The 20,665-nt window shown below is 44.3% G+C and overlaps 1 protein-coding gene across 3 annotated transcripts in view; it reads right to left on the bottom strand.

Annotated features, from left to right (window-relative positions):
* Positions 1-17,347, bottom strand: part of CEP85 (centrosomal protein 85) — a 509,807-nt gene extending 492,460 nt beyond the window's left edge. For 2 of the 3 annotated variants that reach the window (XM_069622843.1, XM_069622844.1), the window contains exon 1: positions 17,290-17,347. The gene's annotated coding sequence lies outside the window, so the exon portion shown is untranslated. The remainder of the gene's footprint in view (positions 1-17,289) is intronic. The other variant, XM_069622842.1, reaches the window with a different exon arrangement.
* Between the last annotated feature and the right edge of the window lie 3,318 nt (positions 17,348-20,665).

Genomic DNA, 20,665 nt, shown 5'->3' with positions numbered 1-20,665 from the left:
GACCAGACCCAGACCGCTGTGAGCAGAACCAGAGATCCGGATCGCTGTGAGCAGAACCGGTGCCTGATTGACCCGCCGAGCAGAGAGAACCGCCGCTGGACGTGTTGACCAGATCCGTGACAAGGCCCATTCATTTCAAAATTAGGAGCGAGTATCCGCCAGAACTGTGCAGAACCCAATCTCTTAGTTAAAATATCAATCCAAACTATTTTAACCTAATTAGAACAGCCTCCTAGAAATCGTGTCATCTGTCATTTTTAAAGCTGCACAACTGTCACCTGTCAATTCTGCAGCTGCAAGCTGTCACCTGTCATTTTGAGCTTACTTTAAATCCGAAAAACTACCTTCACAAAATCGTCCGTATCTTTGGAACCGTTTGTCCTAGGAACTTTCCAACAAGCCTAGAACCAACTTCCTACTCCTTATACTTGTACCGCAATCGTGATTTACGCACTCGCAAAATTTACTGCGATTTGGCATGATGTCGTCATCTGTAAAAAGATAGCCGCTTTTGCCTGAACTGCTAAAATTAGTTTGCAACCTAATAACCATCCCTGAACCATTGTTAGGGCTGACCTGAACTGATTTAAAGTGTCTACCACTCACCCTGAACCTCCTATAGGGAATTAAAGCAATTTTAGCATTTTTCACTTCCTTGCCACCACATTACAAAGCACTCTTGCCCGTGTTTTAAAAAGCATACCTGTTGTCTAAGCTTGCTGGGGGGGGAACTGAATTCCGTATTGTATTTGATTGTATTCCTGAAGACTGTGTGTGTTACTTTCATCTCTTTGCATTGCATATAGCGGGGGGGTGGGGGGGGGGGGGGGGGGGGAGTGAATTGCCACCAGGGGAAAAGTGAACATCTCTTGTGAAACCATATCAGTTTATTTTCTGTACTGCATTTATTCCACCTTGCATTTCCTTGAAACCATAAAGCATTTCAGCTACCTCATCCTCTATACTACTTCTAAGTAACCAAATCAGTTTACCAGTAGAACATTATCCATTGTTGATCACCGTCATATTTTAAGTGTGATATCCAATATTAATTATAAAAGTGTGATAGATATATAGTTATATTTCTCAAATAAACCTTTTAAATTTGCTAAACAGACCTACTTCTTGGCTCAGTGGGATTCTAAGAGAGGGGTGTTATATAAGGGTTGTCATCCAGAGTACATGAACTGGACCTAAAAATATATCAATAAGGGTTTCCCTCAGCATCCCAGACTGGGCATTGACTTAGCTGTAGTGTTGAAGTGAAGCCGCTTAACATCAGGCAGATGAAAGAAGAACACTGGAGTGGATCTCGCAGAAGCAGGCTTTAAGAGGCTTAAACAACCACCCCCCCCCCCCAACTTTTAGTCCCACAAAAAAGGTGTTCAAATATATACCTAATGAATTCAAACAAAAAACTGCATCTTTAAACATTAAAGAAAAACTAGGAAAAAACGAAAACACAAAAAGGCAAACAATCAGAGGCCAAGAGTGTGTTAGAGTTACTACACAATTACTAATTAGGTGGAGGAGAGTACTCCACAAACTGCCCACTCAAGATGGCCCTATTAAGTGGCAGCAGATACTCCTCAATCAACACATGTCTAACAGTTGCTAACATAATATAATTTGTGTTAACCTGCATGCATCGAAGCCAAACTAGGTGACATTCAAAAGAGGAATAGGAGATCAAAAATGCACCCAAACAGCATCGCCTGTGTTTGAGAAAGAAATTGCAGTACATAAACAGATGTTCTAGTGTTTCACTCAGTATTTTTTAAATAAAATCTACATCCCTCCCACTTCACCAAATCCCTATAACCCGACCAGTTCCCAATCCGGGAGCCCGTGTGGATAAGATCCAAACGGAATCGCATATAAGTCCTTCTTGCATCTTTATCAGGAAAACATAGTAAGTAGGGCATCCGAGGTGTAACTACCTGCCTAAATGTGGCATAGGTCCTAAATGAGGAGTAACCTCCGATCAGATAAGAGTTGCATGCCCATGTGTTTTTAAAGAAACGACTTCTTTACTCGGGGAATCAATTAGATACTGCTGGGACATGTTCAGCGATGTTAAAGTGGCATATATTCGATCTTTAACTTCAGAAATCGAAGAGGGACACTCATGAGCAAGCATTGCATGAAAGTCCTCAAAGAGAATTTGGAGGAGGCGAAATAATTTTAGAAAAGGCATTTACCATCCGCCAGAGATATTTATCCGCTAAGGGATATAAACCTAGTTCATGTAAAATGATGGCGTTAGGTAAATATCCTGGTAGACCTAAGATTTTCTTCCAAAGTTTTCCTTGTAGAAGATTTAATAGAGGCCCCAACTTCAAAAGACACGTCCACGGCATAAAGTAGGATGGGCTCTACTTTCATAGTAGAATATTGCAAAAGGGGCATAAGTGAATATCTACAGTATCTTTGAAAGATAATTCTCATTTGGGCCAACAGTGGGTTAAGCTTGGCGTTTAGCACTGTGCGCCAATGCGCTGATAGACATCCCATTCGATAGATGGTATCCCAAGATAGATAATCTCTTCTTTTCTCAAGATAGATTGTGCGTTAATAACAAAATTAAATCTGGGTATTTTTTTTTAGCTGTAAAGACAATTATGTGAGATTTAGCTGGATTAATGGTCATGTGTTCAGCACACAATAGTCGTGAAACACCTTTAATTTATTTTAGAGTCCAAAGGGAACTCTATTGAATAGGATGACGTAATCCGCAAATGCCAGCCAGTGAAGCCGTAGATTACCCAATGCTACCGGAAAAGAATTAGAACCCTGCCAGATTTTATCAATATCAGCCAGGTAGAGGTTAAATAATACCACGGCCAAATTACAACCCTGTTTTACACCTATGCACGTGGGGATGTTATCGGTTAATAGCCCTTCAGAATTGATACGGATCCTATAAGAAGTATTTTGATGTAAAGCAGCAATTATGGCTACCAATGCAGAAGGGATGCCATATGACATCTTCTGCCAAAGGCGAGTTCGAAGTACGTTGTCGAAGGCAGCTGACAGATCTAGGTGCTGCCGTATATATGGTGCCATTGGACTTGGAGTGCGCAGTCTGAAGGAGGTGAGCAAGAATCGAAGCATTTAATTGAGTGCCCATTGCCCGCCGAAAACCGACCTGGGCTTTTGAGAGGATGTTCGAGGCACTTAAATGAGCTTCCAACTCGCACAGGATCAGCCGTGCAAAGATTTTTGCAGCTGTATCTATTAAGGCAAATGGTCTAAAATTTAACGGGTTACTTAAGGCACCCTTTTTATGTATCGGAATTACTATGGCCATCAACCATGATTTTGGAACTCTCCCAGTTTGATAAATCTACTGGAAACGTGGAAGCAGGTACCTAGCCCAAAAATTGGGATCGTCCTTAAAGACAGAGGGGGCAGCCAATCTGGACCAGCCGCTTTCGAAAATTGGGAGATTGCCCATGGGAACTTAAAGTCATTATATGGGCAAACACATGAAGGGGACAACTGTATGTTGATCGATTCTAATTTGGAATGGATTTCCGGCAGTGCATATTTTTGACAAAAAAAACTGCTCCCATTCAGGGCCCGAAATACTTGCAACCAATCGGGTGTCTCCCTTGCCAGACAGATTTCTTAGGATAGCCCATAGATCCTGTTTTTTTTTTGCATAACAACTCAATCATATGTTGGTTGGCTAAGTTGTACGCAGCCTGACGAAGAGTCTTTAATTGCTGCTTAAAGCGGGCGGCAATATAGTTTTTTTCTCTGTGGTAATTAGGCAAGCTAATAGACTTCTTAAGTTATGAAGGTCGCTATTTTTTTGCTTTTTTAGGATTACGACCAAGTCCGAATTAGGATGGGCATCCAGAGGGTTGCCCTTAACCAGGGAATCATTCACTAGAGTAGACAGATGCCTGTGAATCATTGTGGTATTTATTTCATTAATTTTTTCCACATTACCCACCAAGAGAAAGTCCTCCTGGCACACTAGGAGATCCCTATTCACCAGGAACACCAATTTCCTGCAAACCGAAGGGTGCCATTTGACAGATAGTATGCCTATCACATTCAACCATACGAGCTGGGGCCGAGGCTTTATATGCATCAATCCCCATATGTAAGCGCGAGAACAGCATGTGATGGTCGCTCACTCCCAAATCTAAAACTAAGATTGGGTCAAGCAAACCAGAACACACTCTAGACGCAAGTAAATAATCAATAAGAGATGAAGCTGAACCACGCCTCGAGGAGGTTTTGATGGAATGTGGCGCAAGTTTGATTGGGTAAATACCCCATGCTTCGAAAAAACGTGTCCATTGATATCCTCTATGGAAGGCTTGTTGGACATAGAGAGGAGAGACAAGAGGGCTGTGCAGCGTTGTGAAGTTCTAGCTATGAATTCAGGTCACCTCCAATTTCGTGATTGGGACAAGAGAGAGGCATGGCCCAAGATCTGATCCAGTTCCTCTAAGATCGAGTTCAGAGAGACTAACTTTGGATTCCAGTATATAGACAGCAAGAGCAGAGACGGAACATTAAAGTGCTGAAGCGACAATTCCACCAATATACATGAGTCCAAATTGAGCGACCTTCAGGCCGTGACTAATGAGAACGGCGATACCCCCAGAGGGGCGGCCCGCAAGCACACGACGAGCCGGAACAGAAGTGTATCCGTCTAACGTGATATCGCTTAAAGCCATAGTTTTCTGTAAAAATAAGATATCTGGTTTCTTGACAGGCACAACCCGTCTATGCCATACCCCGAGGTTGCCTAAGCCACAGCAGTTCCAGGAGGCAACGGTCAAGCTGGCCAATTATGAAACAGGAGTGGGTCCTTTCATGGCGACAGCCACTTCTATCAAGGGCTCCAACCAAGAAAGGCCGCTGAGTGCTTGCGTAAGCGAGGCCAGTTGTACAGATAGTTGGTTAGCATGAGATCCAAAGGGGACCAAGGCCGGGCCTACAGGGCATTCTGGAGGGGGGGGCAGGTACCCAGTCAAGAAAGGCCCAGGCACTCTCCATGTCCAAAAACAAGCTAGGCACAAGACCAATAGAGTGGAGATCATCTGAGAAGTCCAAAAGCATTTTAGATATAATCTGCGATTGTACTCTACAGAGCACTCTATGGTTGTTATGGGCCGCAGGTTTGACCCAGTCGAGGTCCTTAGATGATAAATTCCTTAATGCAGGAATCTGAAAGAAAGAATTCATCAGAAATGACCTATTTATACGAACTAGGCCATTGATGTCCGGGTTACTAGTCCAACCAAGGATTAGTTTCATGTCCTTGGGAGTTTGCGAAAAGGACAAGGCATCAATAGAGAGCTCTGCAGGGGAGACCAGGCCACACCGGAACCAAAGGAGCCGGTGCGACCTTTAGTTGAGAGGCAGTCACCACCTGCTCTTCAGGTACCACAAAGACAGTTGCCGGAGTAACCGAGTCAACTACCAGTCCGCCAGAAGACGGTGCCGAGGGCAACGAAACGCTTACTGGGCTCGTAGCGCGTGCCACTTTTGAGCCACCTGGCAACCGGGTAATCACTTTAGATTCAATATTTTGGAAAAAACAGTGGAGCTGAGGTTGCGTCTTAACCGATGAAATCCTAGGAGAAGCACGGGGTGCAATCTGGACATTGCCACTTTTCAGGGCTGCAATCTGTAGATGTTTCTTGCTTTCCTCATCAAGGTCCAATCCGAGGTCGTCATGATTGGCAACATTGTTGAGATTTGATAATGAGCTGGGCTCGGATGGCACCTGCACACGCTTGACAGAGGGTGCTTCGAAGGCAGCTTTCTTCTGCATAGCCTTTGTCAGATTTAATCGTTTTTGGGCTCTTAGGAAGGACTTCCTTGCCTTGCGAGAAATAAAGAAATAAAGTGCCTTCCTTCATGCACTACAGGGCCCTCCTCAGGTTCCAAAGGCAAAACAGAAGCCAAGGGGGAGAGGGGTGGGGGGGGCAGGGGATGGACTGGGCATCAATAATATCCGTCAAAAGAGAGGGGCTGTCCGGAGGTCCGTCAGTCCCCTCGACAACCACGGGGCCCTCGCCTGGGCAATCTGAAGAGTCCAAATGGTGATGGGTCACAGCCAACTTGTATAAGAGATGCTCCACCTGCAGGAGACGATCGTGCTGGAGTTTAAGAACTGCCAACAGATCAATAGCCTCCGAATCGCCATGCTCCAATTTGTCCCACATATCGCCTTGCGAGTAAGATCTCTGTGGCGGATATGTGGAGCGGATCCCAGATTCAGTTTGGGAGCAAGTCGAATTGCAGCACGGGGGTTGTTTCGATATGGAGGCAACACTCACCAACATTTTTTCAAATTGGGCCAGATAGAAGGGTTTAGATTGTTCTTCTGCTAAAATAAAACCTTCCAATCATAAGCGCAAGAGAAGCCTGCATCTGCCTTTTTGATCAGTGTGTTAACTATGGCCCTTGTCCCACAGATTAAGTATATGTGAAATTACCGGAAAATTGGAGGGCTCATTGGGCTGGGTGGTGGAAGAAAAATCTTCCGGGGTGGAAGCCGATCTTACTTCCCTCTTTGGGGCAGAGAGGTCGGCATCTTCGTTCCCTAGGGAAAAAGGGTCCACTCCAGATGGAAGAAAAATCCCTGAAAGCAGACCCTCATCGACGTGAAGGTTGTCATAATGAGGGGCGGGGCCCCCTTCCAAACTCCTTCTTGGAGTAACCAAAGTGGCACTTCCATGATCACCAAATTTTTTACAGCTTCTTTCGGATGGAAGATGGAAATGGACTTGTTCACGAAAGGGGAAGGAACGCGACGCTGGAGAGGAGCCGCCCAATGAAAGCCGCACTCTTACTTAGTTCGCTCACAATTCTGGGTGCCAACATTGAGGTGTCCGAGATGCGGGGGAGGACTCTTTCATGCACAGGGGAACAATTCCTATCATGTTCATGGACATCCACATCGCCCACCTCCCCAACATTGTCATTGGCTTCCTGAACAGAAAAAGTTGACAGTACCAAGGCGGAGGGAGGGCCAAGTGGGGGAAGAGCCTTAATCGAAGATGGTGCTACCGTTGTAGCAATCTCAGGACCCCCATCTTGAGCCGACCCAGCAGCCATCTCCACCAATGAACTAGACATAGATAAAGGACTTTTTGTTGGTAGGTGGCAGGGGGAGGGTACGATTTTTAGTATTATTCCCAGCGTGTGACGGGGTTGCCTTCGATGGAGAACCTGTCTTACAACCACCTGTTAGAATTGGGCTCATGCTCGACAGCTATACACACCACAAAAACAAAAAGGTAGGACAGCCCCCTTTTTGTATAGACAGTTGCAAAGCCAAGGGATCAGAAGAAAGAGACGCAACCTTGCATAGCAGTTTCAGGGAAAGGCTGAACCAACTCCCCTTCCCTCACAACCGCTCAGTATATCAACTGTGACTAAAGTAAAGAGCTACACACAAGATGTACAAGGTAGAGTAATGCCACAGATCATTGGACCAGAAAACTAGTCATTTGCATACGCCTAACCTGCAAGTGGATTGAACAACAATATAACAAATGGTCATATCATAGAGGGTGCTGTGAGATTGACCAAATCTCAATTATCACCAGTAGCTCGCCAAGACAAAGTTTGCAGCCATCTTGGAGCACATAGTGGTAAAACACTAGACACTTCACACCTATCCCCCAGGATCAAAGGCCTAAAGCCTGCAGTCTCCTATGAAGGGGGAAAACCAAAGGTGGAAGAGGAAGTACATGATAACCCCTTAGGGCGCCCAGCATGTGCACGCTCCCCCCGAAACTGGATCAGATGACAAGAGATTGTGGCAAAGAATGAACTAGCATACCTTCGCAAACACCAACAAAAATGTTGCCCTCAATGCGCAAACAAGGCGAAGGTCGCCATACAACCGCCTCCAGGCTCCCCGCGAACAGCTTACAGTACTTGTTGGTACTTGGCTGGTGCGCGAAGCCGTAGGTCTAAGTAGAGGCTTCCGGGCGTCACGCAGCGCAGGGGGGCGGAGCCACCCGTGCAGAGGAAACCTTAGGGACGGGGAAACACAAATGATGGGAAATTAAACACACCTCCAAACAAGTGACACTGCTGAAAACAGTCTCAGGGGAAAAAAAAGGGGACGTGGGGGGCAGTTCAGTTCAATTCAATGGGGAATGCTCAAAGCAATAGGGAAAACAGTCACCTTCTCTGACCAGCGAACAGGGCCAGGCAAACTGTGTGTTACACAGTCAGACGTCCTCAAGCTGCAACAAATCGTCCGAGCCGTACCAACGGCAAAGAGAAGGTGTTGCACAGGGCAGCGTGAGCCAGGAGCAGCGCTGCGTCGAGGATCCAACAGAAAAAGACCGGCACAGAGCAATCCACAGCTAACAGTACTTGTTGGTACTTGGCTGGTGCGCCAAGTACCAACAAGCTGGTGCCTTTTGAGAAACACCAATGAAGAACAATTGGTCGATTTGTCTCGCTTTCACGGTCCTGCAGTCTGGTGAAGGGATTTCAAGGAGTGGATTCTTGCCTCAGGAGGTCCGGAAGGAGTCCAAAGTTTCCAGAGTTGATCTTTGGAAGATGATGCACTGAACAGTGGCAACAAGTCCGAGGGAATTGGCGGTTTCCAGCCCATGAAGGTTGTTGGGCAGAATCCTATGCAGTGCCCTTAGGGACCAATGCACAAAATTAAGACTACAAGTGGTAGTACAATTTCACCTTTGGTACAAGTTTGTACTACACAGAAAAAGTGGTAGCAATGGCTGAGCAGCCAGACTTATCTCAAGAGCAAATGAGCAGTAGTAGAGATTACACAAAGGACTACAATTACTGTGACTCAAGCAAACACTGACTCAAGGTTTCTGGTTAAAAAAAATAATATAAGTACATTTATTTTTAAACCATCTGTTCACAAAACACTTCACTACCAATTACCCTTGTGCAGATAAATTCACGGTAAGTACATTGAGTTTGGACAGACGGTGTTGTGAAACAAGGACGTTACCGTGGGTTAATACGCAATCACTTTTTGACAGTAATGACAGTTCGGTCTTACAAAAGAAAAGCATACCCGCAGGAAGAAATGTAACTGAAGTCAAACACACTTAGCACATGAATTAAATACAAGAGAATAGGGGATAAAAATCATAGGCAATACCTTTGTCAAGGCGGATAGAATCAGAGGACACTTTCTAAAAAGTAGATAAAGTCAATAGGCCTGCGCCAGTGTCAAATGGAACAGGAGTCCCGTTGTCGAGGGTCACATGGTTAGAACAGTTCACGATTCGAGATTGCCAGGATTGCTTGGATATTGTCAAAAAGGAGAAGCAAAATGTATAAGAGGGAAGGAAGAAAAGGACAAGCCTTTTGTGAGGAAGAAGGGTTCACCCTAATTCCTGGAAGTCGGACACAGTAACTTATTCGTTTGAAGAAAGCTGGTGCCACGGCAGTTGTTTCTGGTAGTTCCTGCAGACTCACGGTTCCTGGAGCTTCAGTCATGGGGACAAGAAGGACGACGTCTGGAGCGATCTGCACTATCCAGGGATGAGGCCAGCAGCAACGGTGAATAAAAGGTGCCCTCCTTAAAAACAGGAGAGGCTCTTCAGATGGCTATCCGGACCACTACAGCTGTGTTCAACGATTTCGACCAAGAAGAGGATCCTCTGGCTGTTGAAGGTGAGCTGGTTGATCCCACCGGCTCAAAGGAAGAAGACAGACTGGATCTTCTCTGTCGTTGAAGGGCAGCAGGGCTTCATCGGGACTCAGGAGTTGCAGCAGCTGTCTTCTCCACTTCTCTTCGGTTCCTTGCAGTTCCAGTGGCGACTCTGCCTTCCAGCCCAAGTGTCCTGCCTTTTATGCCAACATCCCCCATTCACACAGCCTGGCTGTCAATCACTAAGCAGAAGGGTTGTCCGGCCTGGACAACCACCTCAGCCAATCGACACAATGTGCAACTTGGGTCTCCAAGGAGACCCTGTGCAGAGGGTGATTAAACACCTCCCTCACATTCAGCCCACCTAGACACACAGACGCCAAAGAAGGGCTTCTGAACAGAAGCCAGCCAAAAGGTCGGTGAACAAATAAGGCAAACCTGGTTTGGCACAAAAAGTAAAACACAAAAAGGACTTTAACAAAAAGAAATGGTGACTAAACCCAACCGGAGCCAAATATTTGGTCAAGCGGGTTTATGTTCGAGGCTAATACAATAGCCTAAAACAGTACCACATTTATCGCGGTAGAAAGGTTAGGGTAGATACCACTGCCACCAGCCAAGTCTTAATGTTAAGAGAGCGAAACATAGCTCCAAGAGGCACAGACAAAAAAGGGGTAAGAATTAACCCTTTCCAATACTCCATGTAAGAGGGGGTGTACTGGGTCTGTAGTTTTAAAGAGACTACATAAAGTTAATGGCAACTTTACATGTTTCTGGGGGACAGTAGTCAGCCCCAGAAAAATGGAGTCAGTGGGAAGTCTCAAAGACAACCCTCTGTCACTACACCGATGGTGCTGTTTAACACAAAAAGTGGGGCTCATGGAGTGGTGTAGCTCCAGAGCCCAAGATCACACAAACAGTAGAAATACACATGTAAGAGTGGGAAGAAAGGCTCACACTCTTACCAGGTGGAAAAAATAAACCCCAGAAATCCAGCAAAGCTGCTGAGGGACTCACTTGGTGAGGGAAATTAGCCATAAATGAGAATTCTCCCCAACAAAGGTCACACTTAAGTAGTGGGATGGCTCAAAATGCAGGTAGTCTCAAGACTCATTGGTCCCACCAGTCTAAAGGTGAGAGCTGACCTCTTCCTAGTTCTCCCGACGCTTGGAAGGTGCCAGACAGCAGCGATTACTCAGAAGACATCTACAGTCACCTGGAAGTGGCTGCCGACATCTTTTCCTTTTCTTACTCATCGATTCGTCTGTTCCACGGGTCAGCTTGTCGTCACAGTCAGGATCCATGCCTTTTATGCAGGAACGCAGCCAATGAGCACCCATGCACCATTCAAACTCTGGATGGTGGCGTTCCTTTTTTTTCATTGTTTTTGGTTTATTTGAAAACAAACCTTTACAATTATTTTTCATAGAATCATAAAAATTACATATGAACATTATGTTTATACAAAATTTAAAATACACATTAAAACAGAAGAAAAAAAAATAAATTCTCCCTTGAACAACATTACATTAACCAATGCATTGCAAGTCAAAACACCAATGTGTACAGGTCAACGAATAACATAACCCAAATCCGGACTCAACACATAGCTGATGATACGATTATATATAAGTGCAAAGACATATCTGAGATGTCAACACATTAGATATAAACAATATATACAGTGATCACAGAGGAATTTTTTGAAGCCAGAGCATTACATGATAATAGGATGTTACTCTGGTTGAACCAGCGACAGTGCTTCCGCCAACTTAATCTCTATTATTCGCCACAAGTTATTTAGGTTAAGAATACGTTTTTGACTATAACCTTCCATACAGCGTTTCCATAAAAATTCCTTAGCAGGATCTGAATTCGAATAATAATGCTCAAAGATTTGGACACGGGATTTTTCAAAGTATGGACATGCAATTACAAGATGTTTCAAAGTTTCTGGCGCTTTACTATTTTCACAGAAGCGACACATCATGTCATTTATACTTTTTAAAATTTACCAGCCCAGTATTTGGTCCGATCATGTGTAACGAATTGATTTAGGCAAAATCGCATGTAGGTTTTCCTTGCTTTAGCAGATGGGAATTGGATTAGGTATTTTAATCTACATTCCCATTTAACATGAACACTGTTATATTCTTTAAATGAAAATTAAGTGCCCATTTCGTCGAGTATTTTGCACCAATAAAGCCTTTGTTATTTTTTTTTGGCTGGGCAACCACATGTTCATAGAAGCAGGAGTTTCATTGATAGATAAAATATTTGTTAGTTTTTCAGAAATAATGTTGAGAGATTTAATCTGCGATTCACCCAATAATTTGTTCAATTCAGTGTAGAGCGTGTTTTTAGGAGGATTATGCATCTTAATAGTTGGTGATACTTAGCCAGGTATGCTTTACAGATAGAGGTAGTAAATTTAACTCGTGACAAATCACAACATTTGGGATAGAAAGAGCAAGACCCAAAGCAGTTTTCCAAAGTTTTCCCTGAAGGATATTTCGGAAAACATCAATGTCATAAGAACATCTATCCAAGGAGTAGATAATGATAGGTTCTACTTTTTGCAAATAAAATTGTATCAAGGGTAAAAGAGAAAAGATACAATATTTATGGTAAATTAATTTTCATTTGGGAGGATAAAATTTTTTGATTAAGTTAGTTTTTCCACATAATTAATGAATATTTGTCTGTCAAAGGATATCCCAAGTATCGCATCATCGGGAGAGTATTCCATTTTAGTATCATTTAAATACCAAGATAAATGGTGAGCATTTAGTTTTCCATTAGAAAAAATCAGAATGAAGGTTTTGGCAGAATTAGGAGTGAGATTGTGACTGGATGCGAAGTCTGCAAATAGATTTAATTTGCGTTGGAGACCAAAAGGGGTTCTGTCAAAGAAAAGCAGATTGTCCGCGAATCCCAACCAGTTCAGCTTGAGAGAGCCAAGCTTCACTGGGAAACATTCTCCAGTCTGCCAATTTGCATCTAGTCCCAAGCAAGTATAGGTTGAACCAGCACCGCTGCCATATTACAGCCCTGTTTTACTCAGATTTCGGTGGGAATAGGATCGGTCAGAGTGCCTTCTTTAGTCAAGCGAATACGATCATTCGTATTTTTGTGGAGCAGGGCGATCAAGGCAACCAGTTGGTGAGTAATACCCAAAACAATCATTTTCTTCCACAAGATTTCACGTATAACACAATCGAAGGCTGCGGTCAAATCTAAGCTAGCCATATAGACTGCACCAGATTTAGAGACGGAGGTGTGGGCCTGAAGGTGAGAGAGAATGGTGCGTTTAGCTGGCAACCAATATATTTTCTAAATCCTACTTGATAAATAGACAGGAGGTCATGGATATAAGTTTGTAATTGTTGAAGTAGCAGAATAGAGAAGATTTTCGATGAGGCATCAGTGAGAGCAATAGGTCGGTAATCAGAAGGGCAGTCTGGGGGGGGGGGACCCTTTTTGTAAACCGGAATGACCAAAGCTGAAGACCAGGATATAGGAATGTTGCCAGAAAGCAGAATGGAGTCAAATTTAATTTTAAGGATATGAGACCAAAAGTCGGGATTTGACTTGTATACACAGGGAGGGATGCCATTGGGGCCTGGCGTCTTAGAATGTTTAAGTTTGCCGATGGCATCAATAATATCTCTAATAGACCATCTGAAGTGATAGTCTAAGCACAAACGTGGCTCTCCACCCTAGAGTACAGAAACGCTCGGGCATGAGGTATTTGGTCTTAACATAGGAGACCCAACTTACTGCACTAATCACGGATTCAATTTGGTTGGCTGATTCCGAGGTGATAGAGCGCAAAGTACACCAAATTTGCCTAGAGTCGTGTTTAAGTAGATAAAAAATAACTTTTTGATTGTCTGTATAGTGCAATTTACCTTTCAACCATTTTAACTTGTTTCGGTAACGTTGTCTAACCAATTTAATCAGTTTGCCACGGATTTCAGAAAGACAAATGGTTTAATAAGCTTTCTGACCTCAACATTTTTCTGCGCTTTTAGGCATGCAACTTGAAGGTTAAATTTATAAACGTGGGTAGAGGTAGCTAGCTCATTCTTATTTTGTGTGTAATTTAGTTTGTGAAGATGAAATTGGATTCTTTTGGAATTTAAGTTGTCCAAATGAAAAAGGGAGTTGTGGGGTCACATTCTAGATAATGAATGAATGTCGAACAAACTCTAGGATTCCATCCAACTGTTTGACAGTGACGATCAGCTTATATAAGAGATAGAAAAAGGTTGTCATCAAAACGAGCCATAGGGATATTCAAGGACAAAGAATTATCATATGATCTCCTAGGTTCGGATTGATGATAGTAAGGACATCAATGGTCGAGTATATCCTCGAAGAAATAAAAATGTAATCAATTAAAGATTTACTATCTGCTCTCGCCCAAGTATAGTGGTAACGTTCCAAGCGAAAGTAAGGTGTCTGCATGTCCCAATCAAGAAAGAAAGTACTCCACAATTTCCCAAACTTCGAGGTTAGCGAGTGCATATTCCAAAATTATGAACACTTATAACAATTTAGATCACCACCGACGATTATTCTAGCTGAAGGAAATAAAATCAGACTCTTTTCTAGTACATCTTTCATTTCACCCAAGATGGTCTCAATTGTAGCGAGTTTGTTCCAATATATACAGATCAACAGAAGAAGGATCGAGGGATCCTCGTCGTCTTTTAATATAATGGCGAGAATGGATTCAGAACTACTGATCCTCTCTGAAGCGGTATTAATGAGTATCGCAAGGCGACCTGTATAAATGCGAAATAGCCCTCTATGGTAAAGATAGTGGTTCATAGATTCTTGAATAAATATAATATCAGGTCTATGGAGATAATTTAGGCTATACCATTTTTTGAAAATGTTTATTCCACATGGGTTCCACGAGATGATGTGAAGTTTAAGCAGGCTAAGAGTCTCTCATCCCTTTAGATTGATTTGGGGGCTGATCGATTTTAGGATCCCTCCATGACATCTCCTTTAGTGCCGACATGAATGACAAACTGTTTCATAGTATCAGCATCAAAATTTGCGGGAGCACCCTCGATGGAACAAGAGGCTATACTTTCAACTACAGGAGGCATAGTTCCTAGATCGTTTTTTGCTTCCTCAAGCGAGGCAAAAATAGAGATTGATAAGCCAATGGATGCTAGATCTTCTCTATGTTCCCATAGCAGCTTCAAAATAAAAGGTGACAAAACGTAGCGTTCCTTTCAGGACAGACATACCCCCAGTTAGAACTGCTTCCGGCAGGCACACCAGAAGACAGAACAGTGGCATTTGAGTCCTACCCAGTTTCCTGTCCTCACAGACACACTGGAGCCATGGCGGGCTTCACAAACAATTCCTTGCAAAGACAAAAAGTCAAACGAGGACCTCCCCCTGCCAGTACAGCAGACGAAGGACCAAGCAAACAAATGATGAAAAAAGAATACAGCCACCATTTTGGGTCAATGGTGGACCTTCTGTGCACTACCACAGCTGCGAGTACAGCCTGGGTGTCAAAACTGCACAACAGTAGGTAGGATGAAACCACTGCCACCAGCCAGTCAGGTTAGCTTGTTACTGTTACCAAAATGTCACAGAAGCAGTGAGAACGGAGATACTATGCAGCTCCTCAGAACTCCCCTTAGGTGGAGTGTGCTGGTCTCACAATAAGAAGGATAGAAATATCCCCCTATAACAGAAATAAAAGGGAAAGCCCAAAGGGATCCCAGCAACATGCACAGAGTGCTGTGTGATGCACAGATCAAAAGACAGAGTCCATAAAACTTGGAGGAAAGTATAACGTCAAGAAAAAGACAAAGAAACACAAAGGTATACCAAAATATAGGGTAAAGGAATGAGTGTGAAAAACTCACTCAGGGGAACAGACCAAAAATCAATAAATCCAGCAAAAAGTGCTGGACAACTCACATGTGGAGAAGATTGTGGATAAAGGCGAATCACAAAAAAAGTACTGCTACTCCCCACACCCCAAATGGAGTGCGCACAATTCCATATGGTGTCATTTACACCCACAAACCGCCCGCCCCATTCTACTTGTTTGGTAACATTAGTGGTAGATGGCATTTTAACACAAACAAAAAAAAAAACTGTAAAATCATTACGGATGCAAGAAACTGTCTGGACGTTCTGGGGCAAAATACATACAAGCCTAATTTGTATATGGCTTGCACCAACAGAAAAAACTTCACAGAAAATGTCATTGCAAGGAGCATCATCAGCCTTCGAAACGTGGGAGGTACCATGGAAGCAACTTTAGAATAAGTTGCCATAAGTAAGCCAAGAGGCAAATAACTGGGAGGTACAAAATACCCAAATTGCATTATTGTTATTTATGGAGCAACTCTATAGTCAGGTTTTTTTAAAAAAAATAACAGCATTATATTTTATAAGCCCTGGAGTGAATCACATAACTGCAGATAACACAGTTTGATTAATTGATTTGCCAAGGAACACACACTTTGCTTAAACGGTGAAACCGGGATGTGGACAATTTAAGCAACTGAGCACATCTTCAGAGGTTTAGTCGATATAGATATTAATGTTTCCCTTTGCATTTCGTGTGCTTAAATAATACTTTATTTAAATCAATGCCAGCACATTAAACACGAAACTACCTTTCATAATTAATTTTACACTATAAACACATTATATTGAGCAATACGAAGATGGCTCATGCAAATTCACAATACCATCATGCAGATTAATATTAGTCTAACAAACCGCCCCTTGGGTAAAGCCAAAGTCATTATTTCATAAAGCCTGTAGCAGTGGGCACCCTTCTCACTGCCTCCAATGCACATACCGACAAAAGTCCCTGCTAATAGCCTCACAGATCCCCTTGGGAGAAAAGGTAAGGTGCCCGGGCTGAGCAGGAATTGCAGGCAGTGCGGTCCTCCCAACGGGACACCTTTCACAGTCCCGGTCAGGCTCTCAAAAGAGCGTGTGGGGAGGGAGAGGGGGAAAAGCAGCTTGCCTCCCCCTGCCCCACCACCGCTCGGGCCGTCACTGTAAGTGGGCTATAGTTACCTTACAACACATCGTTGGCGTTTAACCTCATGTGTACAGTTCCACTTATGCCAAGCGTTTCTGAACACCCCCAAGTCAGTCGTTATTGTTAATGGTATGCAGGATCTTATTTAAGGGTGCCAACGGTGACAGTTGGTAGAGTTACGGTGACCGCCAATTTGGTAGAGTTACGGTGACCGCCAATGCCTCTACTTGAACTTGTCCCCGGATAACCCTATTAAACACAAGGATACTTCATCTGACCCAGAACTGGCGAGTACTTTGTTCCCCATTCCGCACTGTTGCCGACAGTCTTCTCTCTCACTGGCATTACCGTACAGTCCCACCTGCAGTCTCTACCGACTGTCCCACTCACTGGCCTCTAATCCGCAGCGCCCTCTGATTCCTTCCTCCAGGTCCCCTCCTACTGTCCTCTCCCCCAGAGTTACAACGCTCATCCACCAACAGCCCCCAAGTATCGCGCCGGGTTCATAAAACTCTCCCTTGAACTCAACACCAAGCACCCCGTCTCACCCAACTGCTGTCTGACACTGGGCAACTCCGTGCTACACAGGTTCGCCCCCCCATACAACACACAACCTTGCACTCACCGTTACCGGTGTGTGTCTCTACTGGAAACTCACACAGCAGCACCGCTGACATACTTACTTCTGATTGGTCGTTGCAGCCGCTTGCCCGTCGGGTAGCCCCGCCTTCGTCCCTCTGATTGGTAGTTACTGTCAGTCTGAAAAAAGACGGTTGGAAAAAGGAGCCCATACCAATATGGCGGTCGACATTTGGTCGCTCCGAGAACAGACACAAGATTAGACTGCTAAAAGATCTCTAATCGGTAATCCTCATTACTCCTAACTCTTTACTCTTCTTCGTCACAGTACATTTGAATCTCAGCCTCCTGTGACAGGAAACCTTTCCAATCAAAATGTGTTCTGCCCCGCCCTAGAAGACAGGGGCATAAGGAAACCTACATTTCGGAGGGGATGGGGGTAACTTTTGAAGGGAGGGGCTGGCAAACTGTCCTACCCCCGAGGTCTGGTGTGAGGACCAACTATGAAAAGGTGCATTTTAAAGCGCAATATGCAGAAAGTAGATAGAAGTAAATATTTCCATGCATGATTCCCTCCCGATTTCGGCTGGAGACTCCCAATTTTTAAATTAAAAGTAGTGCTATTTTTTTTACTGTCTCCCGCCTAAAATAATTGTATCCCCAATGCAATCCTATTCGAAAAATACACCCTCCCGATTTGTGGGGTGAAATCTGCCTCTCAGGGGCTGCAGAATGTGTGCATGTCGGTTTTTCTGCACAAACAAACTAAATTGTTCATGCTGCCAGTGTCAGGAAAGGCGTCCTTCACCTCTCTGCCTAACAAAATGCAAGTGTGCACATTATCTCTCTTCCCTCGGATGTGAAAGAACACATAACGTTGTTATATGTTTGCTCGCATCTGTGGGGAGGTGGCCGATGTGTGCATTTGATTTTTCCTGAGGCAGACACGCGATTGAACCCTTTCTAGAAAGTAACAGCTTTAAAGTTTCACTGCGTCTGTGCAAGTACATTTTTCTGCACAAACACAGTAAAACCTTAACCACACCAGTTCCAGGAAAGGCTCATGGGAGATGCAACATCGAAGAAAGCCCTGCCCCTAAACCCATATTTCTGGGGATATGGGGTGGGCTGAAGCCATGTTAGCTCAATAGAGTTGCACGCCTGCTAGCAGCTATAATACCTCCCTTTGCAGATTCCTTTCAGCTAACCATTTCCAAACAAGTATCTCGGGCCTTAACATTCCTCATCAGGCTGGAGAGGCGGGTTGCAACTCTCGCAAGTACTGTGACCAGGAAGATTAGGACTAGGAGTAATGAAGATTACCAGTAAGTAATCTGTACATTACCTCTACAGGGAGATGCCCTGTGCATCAGCCCAGGACTTCACCATGCCTCTGGTTGATGAACCATGGATCTGCAAAGGCTGCAACACTCCTGCTGCCCCATAGACCATGCAAATGATTGTTCTAATCCAGCAGCTGATTGAAACCACCAACGCCTTCCTCACAGCCACTCTGGCCCCCTAAGTGACAGAAAAGTTGTCCACCTTCCAAAAACCAGTAGTCCTTGCAATGTATGCGAGCACTGCTTTGCAGACATCCAGAGAATGCCATCTTTCCTCTGACGAGGAGGGATTCAGATGAAAAGCTGGCAGTACATTGTCCCAAATGCAATGTGAGAGTTGGGGAAGATCATGTTTCTGGGAACACCACCTTCAGGGATCAAAGGAGAAGTGAACAAACAAACAAAGAAGGCGGTGACCCTGACAAAACAACAACCACTATAAAGTCACAAAATCAATTTTATTATTAAACTTGACTAAAAACTATATAAAAATGTCTTTGTTTAAAAAGAGAAAGAAGAGAAAAGAGATATAAATCTTCATCCATGAATCAACAAAAAAGCGTGCAAAAGGTCTGATATAACACAAACTGTGGTGGGGTTAGTACATGGGTATTGTGTCTTGTACAAATTCAAACACAAGTTCGGAGTAGAGCACTTCTTGGTCAAAACATCTTTATCAAAGGCAAAACCTATTAGATGTCTTAGGTTTAAATTGTGGAAGTCGAAATATGTTTCGGCTAATGGCAACAAAAAAAATCAGGCAATACACAAAATTGTCTGTTGATGCAAATATAGCCGTCTTCAGGACAGGAAAAAAAAGAAGATAAATATGAAATTTGATGGTGCTGAGTACTTCTTGTTGACTGTGCTGTTGTGTAGGAACTCACTAGAAGTGAACAAACAAAAACATAAATGTACATAAAATCTCAATAGAGAACTCTGCGAAAACACAGCGAAACCCACCCGTGACTGGATCACGTGATCGCGGCCGCCTACAAAGGACCAAGGCAACCACCCTTGTGGCGTTAAGCCCGGCTGGAGTAAAGCCCAGTGCCTGTTGTGCGGCTGTTGAGCGCAGTTGGCGCAAATAATCATATGGGTCCTGCATAAGATCAACAGCTGCCAATAATAGCTGAGGCGAACCTGAGATTGGCGGAGGCAAAGTCTGTTGGGAGTCTGTTTGGAGCTGTGGGACCGCTCGTGGCTGGAGGCAACAGGAAGCTAGGATGAGTCCCGCCTCACCAAAGGAGAAGGTGAATCCACTACACATCCCAAGATGTGAATTAGGAGTGGAGTGCGAGGTGGGCGTGCAGTCGAAAATGGACAGGACCAACTGCCTGGAAGGTAAGAAATTAAATGAAAAGAAGGGTTCGGGAGGGGCCGAAGAAGGGGTCCCCGAAAAAGAAGATGTTGGGCCTACGATTCCCTCTGACCTAAACCCCAACGAGAATATGGAGGAAGGTAGGGCCTCCACGCCGCCTCTATACCCTCCACCTTTCAACACTCATGAGGCGGTTTCCGCACAGTTGCCCACGGCCATGTCTTTGCCACAGGCGACTGGGCACAGTCCAAGTGGGAGAAAAGGAAGCATGCCGGAGGGGAAATCGAAAAGGGTGAGGAGACACTCGAAGGCCCTAATGAGAGACCCAACGCAGTCCAAAATAAAATGGCCAACCGCTAAGAGAGATGAGACCTCGTGGGTCGGGAGGAAAGCTGAATCAATTTTGGGGCAGTTGGAAAAAGAAGGGGGGAAAGTGGGAAATCAGGGGCCCTTACTCAGAAGTGCCCTGAAGGGCACTACGGGAATCGGTCCTACAAATTACATGGAGAAGGAGGGAGTACGCGAAGGGGGAGTCCATTCTTTTGACACCCATATAGGGGTAAAAGAGGTGGATTATCTGGTCAATGAAGGAACAATACCATCCATGGTGCGAGATGTTGAAAAGGCAGGAGCCACCCTAATCACTAATTTAGCAAAGGAGGTGGAACCAAGCCCTCCAATAGTGGAAATAACATCGGAAGCCAGAGCTGAGATGATTGAAGAGCCGCCGAGGGAACAGGATTCGGAGACAAATTGCA

The sequence above is a fragment of the Ambystoma mexicanum genome, chromosome 11, assembly GCF_040938575.1.
Source record: "Ambystoma mexicanum isolate Mex_15411 chromosome 11, UKY_AmexF1_1, whole genome shotgun sequence".
NCBI classification, from domain to species: domain Eukaryota; kingdom Metazoa; phylum Chordata; class Amphibia; order Caudata; family Ambystomatidae; genus Ambystoma; species Ambystoma mexicanum.
The sequence above is the reverse complement of the archived record's forward strand: the minus strand, read 5'-3'. Positions and strand labels throughout refer to the sequence as shown.